The following is an 11316-nucleotide window of genomic DNA, read 5'->3' on the forward strand; positions in this document are numbered from 1 at the left end:
TATGTACATGAGTTGACTTATGCAAAATGACATATTTTCTGATGATATACTTTTCTTTTTCATTACCATGTCATAATTTCTAACATAAGTTAATAAACTGTCATAAAGAGTAGTGTTGGAATTTTGCTAAGTATTACCCTACTCTTTTTGTTTTTAATATAATTTATTGTCAAATTGGCTAACATACAGCGTGTACCGTGTGCTCTTGGTTTTCGGAGTAGAATCCTGTGGTTCATTGCTTACATACAACACCCAGTGCTCATCCCAACAAGTGCCCTCCTCAATGCCCATCACCCATTTTCCCCTCTTCCCCACCCCCCCACCCATCAACCCTCAGTTTGTTCTCTGTATTTAATAGTCTCTGATGGTTTGCCTCCCTCCCTCTCTGTTTGTAACTATTTTTTCCCCTTCCTTTCCCCCACAGTCTTCTGTTACATTTCTCAAGTTCCACATATGAGTGAAAACATATGATATCTGTCTTTCTTGACTGACTTATTTCACTTAGTATAATACCTTCCAGTTCCATCCACATTGTTGCAAATGGCATGATTTCATTCTTTCTCATTGGCAAGTAGTATTCCATTGTATACATAAACCACATCTTCTTTATCCATTCATCAGTTGATGGACATTTAGGCTCTTTCCATAATTTGGCTATTATTGAAAGCACTGCTATAAACAGTGGGGTGCATATGCCCCTATGCATCAGCACTCCTGTATCTTTTGGATAAATTCCTAGTAGTGCTATTGCTGGGTCGTAGGGTAGTTCTATTTTTAATTTTTTGAGGAATCTCCACACTGTTTTCCAAACTGGCTGCACCAGTTTGCATTCCCACCAACAGTGCAAGAGTGTTTCCGTTTCTTCTCATCCTCACCCGCATCTGTTGTTTCCTGAGTATTTTTTAATTTTCATTTATTTTTGAGACAGTGTGAGAGACAGAGTGCAAGCAGCGGAGGGGAGGGAGACACAGAATCTGAAATGGGCTCCAGGCTCTGAGCTGTCAGCCCAGAGCTGGACGCGGGCTCGAACTCACAAACCGTGAGATCATGACCTGAACCGAAGTCAGATGCTTAACTGACTGAGCTGCTCAGGTGCCCTCCTGAGTTGTTAATTTTAGCCACTCTGTCCAGTGTGAGGTGATATCTCAGTGTGGCTTTTATTTGTATTTCCCTGATGAGTGATGTTGAGCATCTTTTCATGTGGCCATTGGGCATCTGCATGTCTTCTTTGGAAAAATGTCTATTCATGTCTTCTGCCCATTTCTTCACTGGAGTATTTGTTTCTCAGGTGTTGACTTTGATAAATTCTTTATAGATTTTGGATATTAACCCTTTGTCCTATATGTCATTTGTGAATATCTTCTCCCATTCTGTCGGTTGCCTTTTAGTTTTGTTGATTGTTTCCTTTGCAGTGCAGAAGACTTTTATCTTGATGAGGTCCCAATAGTTCATTTTTGCTTTTAACTCCCTTGCCTTTGGAGATGTGTCAAGTAAGAAATTGCTGTGGCTGAGGTCAAGGAGGTTGTTGCCTGCTTTCTCCTCTAGGGTTTTGATGGTTTCCTGCCTCACATTCAGGTCTTTCGTCCATTTTGAGTTTATTTTTGTGAATGGTGTAAGAAAGTGGTCTAGTTTCATTCTTCTGCATGTTGCTGTCCAGTTCTCCCAGCACCATTTGTTAAAGAGACTGTCTTTTTTCCATTGGATGCTCTTTCCTGCTTTGTCAAAATGAGTCGTCCATACAGTTGTGGGTTCAATTCTGGAGTCTCTATTCTATTCCATTGGTCTATGTGTCTGTTTTTGTGCCAATACCACACTGTGTTGATGATTACAGCTTTGTAGTAGAGGCTAAAGTCTGGGATTGTGATGCTTCCCTCTTTAATTTTCTTTTTCAATATTGTTTTGTCTATTTGGGGGTCTTTTGTGATTCCATACACAAGCATGGAATGTTTTACCATTTCTTTGTGTCTTCTTCAATTTTCTTCATAAGTTTTCTATAATTTTAAGCATACAGATCTTTTACATCTTTGGTTCGGCTTATTCTTAGCTATTTTATGGCTCTTGGTGCAATTGTAAATGGGATTAATTTCTTGATTTCTCTTTCTGTTGCTTCATTATTGGTGTTTAGAAATGCTACCGATTTCTGTACATTGATTTTGTACCCTGCGACTTTGCTGAATTCATGTATTAGTTCTCGCACCTTTGGTGGAGTCTTTTGGGTTTTCTATGTAGAGGATCATGTCATCTGTGAAACTTGAAAGTTTGAATTCTTCTTTGCCAATTTTGATGCCTTTTATTTTGTTTTGTTGTCTGATTGCTGAGGCTAGGACTTCCAACACTATGTTAAACAACAGTGGTGAGAGTGGACATCCCTGCTGTGTTCCTGATCTCAGGGGGAAAGCTCTCAGTTTTTCCCCATTGCAGATGATATTAGCTGTGGGCTTTTCATATGGGGGTTTTATGATGTTAAAGTATGTTGTTTGTATCCCGACTTTCTTGAGAGTTTTTATTAAGACAGGATGCTGTATTTTGTCAAATGCTTTTTCTGCGTCTGTTGGCAGGATCATATGATTCTTATCCTTTCTTTTATTAATGTGATGTATCACATGGTTTGATTTGCAACTATTGAACCAGCCCTGCTGCCCAGGAATGAATCCCACTTGATCATGGTGAATAATTCTTTTGATATGCTGTTGAATTAAATTTGCTAGAATCTTTTTGAGAATTTTTGCATACATGTTCATCAGGGATATTGGTCTGCAATTCTCCTTTGTTGTGGGGTCTCCGTCTGTTTTGGGAATCAAGGTAATGCTGGCCTCATAGAATGAGTCTGGAAGCTCTCCTTCTATTTGTATTTTTTTGGAACATCTTGAGAAGGATAGGTATTAACTCTGCTTTAAATGTCTTAGAATTTCCTTGGGAAGCCATCTGGCCCAGGACTCCTATTTGTTGGGAGATTTTTAATAACTAATTCAATTTCTTCACTAGTTATGGGTCTGTTCAAATTTTCTATTTCTTCCTGTTTGAGTTTTGGTAGTGTGTGGGTGTCTATGAATTTTTCCATTTCTTCCAGGTGGTCAAGTTGTTGATATATAAGTTTTCATGACATTCCCTGATAATTGTTTGTATTTCTGAGGGATTGGATGTGATAAGTCCATTTTCATTCATGATTTTATATATTTGGGTCGTCTCTCTTTTCTTTTTGAGAAGTCTGGTTAGGGGTTTATGAATTTTGCTTATTTTCTCAAAAAAAAAAAAAACACGCAGCTCTTAGTTTCATTGGTCTCATGCTTTTAAAATTTTTTTTTAAAATAAAAAATTTTTTTTGGCATTCTATATTGTTTATTTCTGCTCTGGTCTTTATTATTTCTCTTCTTCTGTTGGCCTCTGGATTTCTTTTCTGTTCTGTTTCTAGTTCCTTTAGGTGTGCTGTTAGATTTTGTATTTGGAATTTTTCTTGTTTCTTGAGATAGGTCTGGACTGCAATGTATTTTCCTTTTAGGACTGCCTTTGCTGCATCCCAAAGGGTTTGGATTGTTTTATTTTCATTTTCATTTGTTCCCATATATTTTTAAATTTCTTCTCTAATTGCCTGGTTGACCCATTCATGTTCTTTAGGATGTTCTTTAACCTCCATGCTTTTGGAGGTGTTCCAGACTTTTTTCCTGTGGTTGACTTCAAGTTTCACAGCATTGTGATCTGAAAGTGTGCATGGTATAATCTCAATTCTTTTGTATTTATTGAGGGATGTTTTGTGACCCAGTATGTGATCTATCTTGGAGAATGTTCCTTGTGCACTTGTGAAGAATGTGTATTCTGCTGCTTTAGGCTGAAAAGCTCTGTATATATCTGTCAAGTCCATCTGGCCCAGTGTATCATTCAGGGCTATTGCTTCTTTACTGATTTTCTGCCCATATGATCTGTCCATCGGTGTAAGTGGAGTATTAAACTCCCCTGCAATTACCACATTCTTACCAATAAGATTAAGTATGTTTGTGATTGTTTTATACATTTGGTGCTCCCAATTTGGGTGAATAAATGTTTATAATTGATAACTCTTCTTGATGGATAGACCTCATAATTATGATATAATGCCCTTCTTCATCTGTTGATACAGCCTTTAATTTAAAATCTATTTTGCCTGTAATAAGTATGGACACTCCAGCTTTCTTTTGACTTCCAGTAGCATGATAGATGGTTCTCCATCCCCTCACTTTAAATCTAAAGATGTCCTCAGGTCTAAAATGGGTCTCTCGTAGACAGCAAATAGATGGGTCTTGTCTTTTTTTTAATCCTTTCTGATACACTATGTCTTTTGATTTGAGCCTTTAGTCCATTTACATTCAGTGTTAGTATTGAAAGATATGGATTTAGAGTCATTGTGTTATCTGTACATTTCATGCTTGTAGTGATGTCTCTGGTCCTTTGTGGTCTTTGCAACATTTCACTCAGAGTCTCCCTTAGGATCTCTTGTTGGGCTGGTTTAGTGATGATGAACTCCTTCAGTTTTTGTTTGTCTGGGAGAACCTTTATCTCTCCTTTTCTGAACGACAGGTTTGCTGGATACAAGATTCTTTGTTGCATATTTTTACTCTTCAGCACATTGAATATTTCTTGCAATTCTTTTCTGGCATGCCAAGTTTCAGTAGATAGGTTTGCTACTATCCTCATGTGTCTACCCTTGTAGGTTAAGCCTGTTTATCCCTAGCTGCTCTCAGAATTCTCTCTTAATCTTTGTATATTCCAGTTCCACTATGATATGTCATGCAGAAGATCAATTCCTGTTACGTCTGAAGGGAGTTCTCTGTGCCTCCTGGATATCAATGTCCATTTCCTTCCCCAGATTGGGGAAGTTCTCAGCTATTATTTGTTCAAGTACACCTTTTGCCCCTTTCTCTCTCTCTTCTTCTAGAACTCTTATGATACGGATATTATGTTTCTTTGAATCACTTTGAACCCTTAATTCTCTAATTCTCCCTTCATGGTCGAGAATTTTTTATCTCTCTTTTTCTCAGCTCTATCTTTTTCCATAATTTTATCTTCTATTTCACTTATTCTACCCTCTGCCTCTTAAATCCTCATTGTCACTGCCTCTAGTTTATTTTTCACCTCATTTACAGCATTTTGTAATTCATCATGACTATTTTTTAGTTCCTTGGTCTCTGTAGCAGTAGATTCTCTGCTGTCTTCTATGCGTTTTCAAGCCCAGTGATTAATCTTATGACTATTATCCTAAATTCTTGTTCAATTATATTGTTTATATATGTTTTGAGGAATTCTTTAGCTGTAATTTCTTCCTGAAATTTTTTTTGAGGAGAATTCTTCTGTTTCATCATTTTGGCTGGTTTTCTGTCTGTTATGTGTTTCAAAACTTGTTATGGGTCTTGCACCTGTGAGCACTACTATCTTAAAGAGGGCTCATACACTTTCCAGAGCCTTGCCCTTCAGGAGATCTTTATTGGAGTGTGTTTCCTGCTCTCTGTTGTTGTGACTTTGTTTGCTTTATCTCCCTACTTGGTGTAATGTTTTGGACCCTCCACCAGGTGTGCTTTGATTTGTTTGTTGAAGTAGCACTGGGAAAGCAAGCAAACAAGCAAAATGCAAAAAAACAAAAACATACAAACAAAAACAAAAAACCAAAGACACAAATAAAAAAAAAAAACCCAGAACACCAGCTACAACAAAACAATGGGGTGGAGTGGAGTTGGTGTTGATGGAAGAGGCTTCATCCCATAGAAAGAGATAAATGACAGGATTGGGGAAAATAAAATAAAATAAAATTGACCAGGCAGAGAAACTGTACAGCTTAATCCAGAAAGAGAGAGGAAAATAAAGAAGGAGTTATAGAACAGGCGTAAAGGGGATAGATTAAATATGTCTGCTTAACAACCCAACAACCAGAATAACTAGACTGGAGGAGGGAAGAAATAAGAAAGAGAAAAGGAAGAAAAAAAATATATATAATAAAAATTGTCCAAGAATTAAATCAGGAAATACAAAACCACTGGGTGCCTTGGAACCGATGGCAGCACTCATCTGGCAAAGGGGCTGTCTGGTCGCTGTCAATCCCACTCTAGTAGATATGCAGTTACCAGGCGTGGAGAGGCGTTGTTTGCTGTAGGCTGGTCCTGCCTCCTTTGTGGGCTCACTATCCATTCCCTGAAGCCCCACCTTGTTGGTGATGGGGAGAGAAATGGTGACACCCTAGTCTTTCCTCTACAGGCTGGGTGTCCCAAACCACTCTGTTCAGGCCATCCTCACAGTGCTGCAGGCACTCATGAGGTGGTGTGTTCCATTCTCCCAACTCCCGTGCCTCCCTGGTGCTCGACTGGGATTTAAACCCCAATGTCTTAAAGGGTCCTGCTCTGTGCGCTAACCCCTCCCCTCTCCCCCCCGCCCCCCTCCCCCCCGGGGGAAGTGCCGCTCTGCGCCTCTCATATCTGGTCTCTGACTGGCAGGTGCAGGCAGTCTTTTTCCTGTCAATGGTTATATACCTTCTTCCCACAGCACTCCAGGGAGGGGATTGCTTTCTCCCACTGTGGACTGTGCCTCTGAACTAGTTACTGAGCCCGGGGCTGGCTCCCCTCCAACTCAGGTGCATGAAGAGAGCAGCTGACCCCAGTCCAGAGAAAGCCCTGCAGTTAGAGATCGGATCTTTCTCCATCCTGGTCTGTGGTTTTTCTCTTGTCCAGATACAGTCCTACACTTCCCCAGCCTGTCTTTCTCTTCCCTTTGTCTCTCTGCAGAAGGGGATTCCTCCCATCCATGCCTCGCGACCTGTTTTATCTCTCCCAGTTTGCAATCATGCACCTCTGGCCCACCAGGTTGTCCCCTTGGTCCCTGGAGATATCTCTGTCACTCTGCAGGCCGGACTCTTGGAATTCTAAGTCCTTTGGTCTCAACACTGCTGTGTCTGAGGGACAAGGGAACTTTGGGTCCCCCTACTTCTCCACCATTTCCCAAACAGGTTCAGTACTGCTTTACTCTTAAAACGTCATTTAAAAATGACATCAGCACTCAGGGAGTCTACCCATTCAGAAATAATGTACACTCACCATTTATTTGTGTTTTCTTTTGGATCGTTTGGTTAAGATACATGGTGCTCCCCTGATGAGGAGTGCTATAGCGCTGCTATAAACATTGGGGTGCATGTGCCCCTTCGAAACAGCACACCTGTATCATTTGGATAGATACCTAGTAGTGCAATTGCTGGGTCATAGGGTCGTTCTAAGAGATTCTACTGACAAGAAGAGACATGGGGTGACAATATGGAGGCTCCTGGGTAACAGGAATCTGAGACCTTGGGTAGAGGAAGATCTGTGGTCACCAGCATGAGTGGCTGATGTCATATGACAGACACCTGTGCTGGACACCATGACGGAATGATAGAAGTGTCAGTGGAGGCCTGCAATGTGCAAGAAGGCAGAATATGGGCCAGACGAGGAGAGCCTCCCTCCACCAACATGTGGACACCTAGCTTCTTCAGTGTCACATGCCCTTTTGGGAAGGAGGAATAAAAGGGAAGATCTATTGGGAGGGAAGAAACAGTCCTAACAGGGAGTTTAGACTTACCTCAAGTTAATGTTTTCACGCTGGAGAAGATATGTGATCTTTAATCTATATGCTTATTTATTTAGGTATTTTGACAGTGAGAAGGAGGATTGGAGGATAAAAAGAAGAGATTGGTTATCGAAAACAGAAGATAATCTTTTTTTTTTTTGGCACATACTGCAGGGTCATGGAGTATAACTCATTTACTGGGTCATAGGAGAATTAAATGAAATGAGGTAATTAAAGGCTTATTCTGCAGTTATACTTTAAGAATATTCAGTGTTAGCGATATCCAAAGAACACAGTGCGTGTGATGGAGTGAGATCGATGCAGGCAGGGTCAGAGAGCCCAGGAGAGGATTCTGCAGGACCAGTCAAGAGGGTCCTTGGCTTCACGTAGGACTGAATTTCAATATGAGCTGGAGAATGTAGAAACAGAGTTTACCAAATGGTGTGAGTTACAGACAAAGAATAGTGGATGGAGCGCCTGGGCCACTGGGAAGGGGGTTTGGAGTTTATATTGGAAAGGGGTGTAGGGTCCGTGTTCCTTCAGGAATCCAGTGTAGGGTCCGATAAAAGGCGAATGTCAGGTGAACCGTAGGTATTGTTCCATGAGGTACCAAAGGCAGGGGGTGTTGATGCCAGCGTCAGCTGAAGTTTGTTTGAAGTTGATGTGCTGGACGTGTTCAGGATCTGGCTGTTCTCGGAGGTTACTAGGTGTTAGGGGCCTAGGACAAAACTCAGAGAATGATAAACTTTGTTTCCCCTTGGAAGTGGGAACATAGTTTGGCTTATCCAGAGGAAAAATACAGAACATGAGTAAATGAGACCTAACAGAAAAACAGCAGAGATGGAGACTTTCTAGAATGAAGTGTCTTCAGTTTCCCTACTTCATCTCCCTGCTATGGGATTTTTATCCTCCTCATTCTTATAGGGAGTGTTGGAGGGTGAAGGCCTCATCTTCTGTAACTTCTTCAAGCTGAAAGGGGTTGTAGACTCTGTCTATTGGGAGGCATAAAAATCCCGACCCATCTGATTAAATGAAGGGCTCCCCATTATAAGTTGTCTGGCTTGGAAGAATATATGAGGCCTCCTCACATGAATTAGGATATTTAGATTTGGAAGCCGCGCAGCAACAATTGCATCCACAGAAAAGGAAGATTCCTGTTGTAATTATTATTATTTGTAAAAAATACCGATGTGAAGTGGGAACAGAACAAAGGGAACAATATTTACAGAAGGCTGTAAGGGCATGGAGTTTTAAGAAACCATATTTAAAACATTTTTTTAATGTTTATTTATTTTTGACAGAGAGAGAGAGAGAGAGAGAGAGAGACAAAGCATGAGCAGGGGAGGGGCAGAGAGAGGGGGAGACACAGAATCCAAAGCAGGCTCCAAGCTCTAAGCTGTCAGCACAGAGCCCATGCGGGGCTCGAACCCACAAACTGCGAGATCGTGATCTGAACCAAACTCAGAGGCTCAACAGACTGAGCCACCCAGGCACCCCCAAGAAACCATATTTAGAATCAGTATATATATTGAATGTTAACTGCCTAATTGTAGTGCTTAAATTAAAGCAGTTAGTTTAGCCTCTTGTCCTAAAATATGAGGAGGTGGTTTGCCCTTGATTACATCCTGCACAATGATAAATTTTATATCAAGCTTTCCTTATTGCTGTATGCATACAACTGCTTCTATCTTTAAACCAGTCAGCCTCTGGATTAGACAGAGATTTATTCTTTAAGACAGGCCTACTTGACTATACTTGTATACTGTTCTTACAAGAGTGGATTAGAAGTTCTTTATTGTCTTTGTCAGGCAATAGAGTATCTGGGTTGAAGTCTTGACACACCTTGAGGGTTATATCAGAGGTGCCAAGAAGAAGGGCTTGTTATTTTATTAATCTCCTTCCACTTAGCCGCTGATGTCCTTAGGCCTCTAAAACTCCTTGAACTTGATGTGGGGTCATAACATCCAGATGCCGTCCCAGAGTAAGTTTATTAGCTTCTTCAACTAGCAAGGCAGTTGCAACTATTACTCGAAAACATCCTGGCCACCCTCTGCTACTGGGTCTATCTGTTTGGAGAGAGAGATTGCCTGTGTGAGAACAGGCCACAGTTTTTGGGTTAGGACACCCAAAGTGATTCCTCTTCTTTCCCCTACGTATAGGATAAAAGGCTCTTGTAAATGACATTGACTGTAGCAACTTCTTATTAGATATGTTGTCTGAGGCAAGGGAAAGAAAAGCAAAAATAAACTATTGGGACTTCATCAAGATAAAAAGCTTCTGAACATCCAAGGAAACAACAAAATTTAAAGGTAACCTTTAGAATGGGAGAAAATATTTGGAAATGACATATGGGGTAAAGGGTTATATCCAAAATAAGTAAAGAATTTATGAAGCAAAACATCCCAAAACCAAATAATCTGTTAAAAAATGGGCAGAAAGCATGAGTAGACTTTCTTTCTGATCCTATAAATGACTATAGGACACATGAAAAGATGTTCAACATCACTCATCATTGGGGACTACGAATCAAAGCTACGATGAGATATCACCTCACACCCTTCAGAATAGCTAAAATTCGGAAAGAACACGAGGAGAAGGTGGAGAAAGGGGAAAGGGAATTTCTAGGGCAGGGGGATTACTTAATTTTTCTTTTAGTTCTTTAACATCCTGGTGGTAACAGTTACCCCATTCCAATCCACCCAAATTGTTCCTCTGAATGGCTCCAGAAAGAGGTCTGGATGTGAGGCTAAACCCAGGGATCCAGATGCAGTGATAGCCTACCATGCCCCAAATGGGGATGGTTCTTTGCTCATGATGGAGTCTTTCTAAACGAGTCCCTTCGGCTTCCTCACCACTTCAAGAGGAATTTCTTTTTTTGAAAATTGTTCCATATTTTTTATGATGACAAATCGGGGAAAAGAAGCACATGCCGAGGCTTATCTGAAAGGGTTGTGAAAAGGAGGAGTGAGATTGATGTGAATTTCATTCTGAATTACCATATGATGCAAATATATTATTACCATTTCATGCGAATTTTTTGTTTATAATGGAGTCCCCTTTGCCAAGCACATGGTATATTCCTCAGACTGCCTGTTCTGGTGAATACGTAAATTTTGTTAAATTTAAATACGTCTTTTGATCATGAAAGGACACCATGGCCATCTTCCAGCCAAATGGAGTAAATTATGCTGAAAATGCTGTGTTTACCAGTACCATCTGGGGATGAAAGAATCCACTTCATTTTGAGCCACCTGTACTGTTCTGCAATTGTGGCCATTTCCAGGGACGAAGGGGGCAAAAACAACAAACAAAACCCAGAAAAATTTATCCCCACTCTGCCTGGCCACTTCTTCAAATTTTGTCTCTCCTCCACCAAATGTTTGCCTTTGCTTACTCTCTAGTATCCTCAGCTAGTTTTGAGGCTTTTCTTTTTTTTCATCCAGTGTTGTTTATAGATGCTTCAAAGACGGCGAAAGGTGGTTAATACCACCATACTGAAACTGGAACTCTAATGACAGTTGATTTTTTTAATTTTTTCAATGTTTAGTTATGTTTACATTTTTAAGTTTTTGTTGTAATTCAAGTTTCCAGTTTACAATTCAGTGATTCAACACTTCCATACATGTCCCGGTGCTGAATGACAGTGTAGACTCTATGGTTTTATGGAACTTGGAACAACCATGTCTGTTATTGAGGAAGCATTATCAGTAGAGAGTAACAGCATTTAAGGTCCATAACCCAAGTACGTATAGAGGGATT

The sequence above is a fragment of the Panthera leo genome, chromosome B2 (assembly GCF_018350215.1).
Source record: "Panthera leo isolate Ple1 chromosome B2, P.leo_Ple1_pat1.1, whole genome shotgun sequence".
Lineage (NCBI taxonomy): Eukaryota > Metazoa > Chordata > Mammalia > Carnivora > Felidae > Panthera > Panthera leo.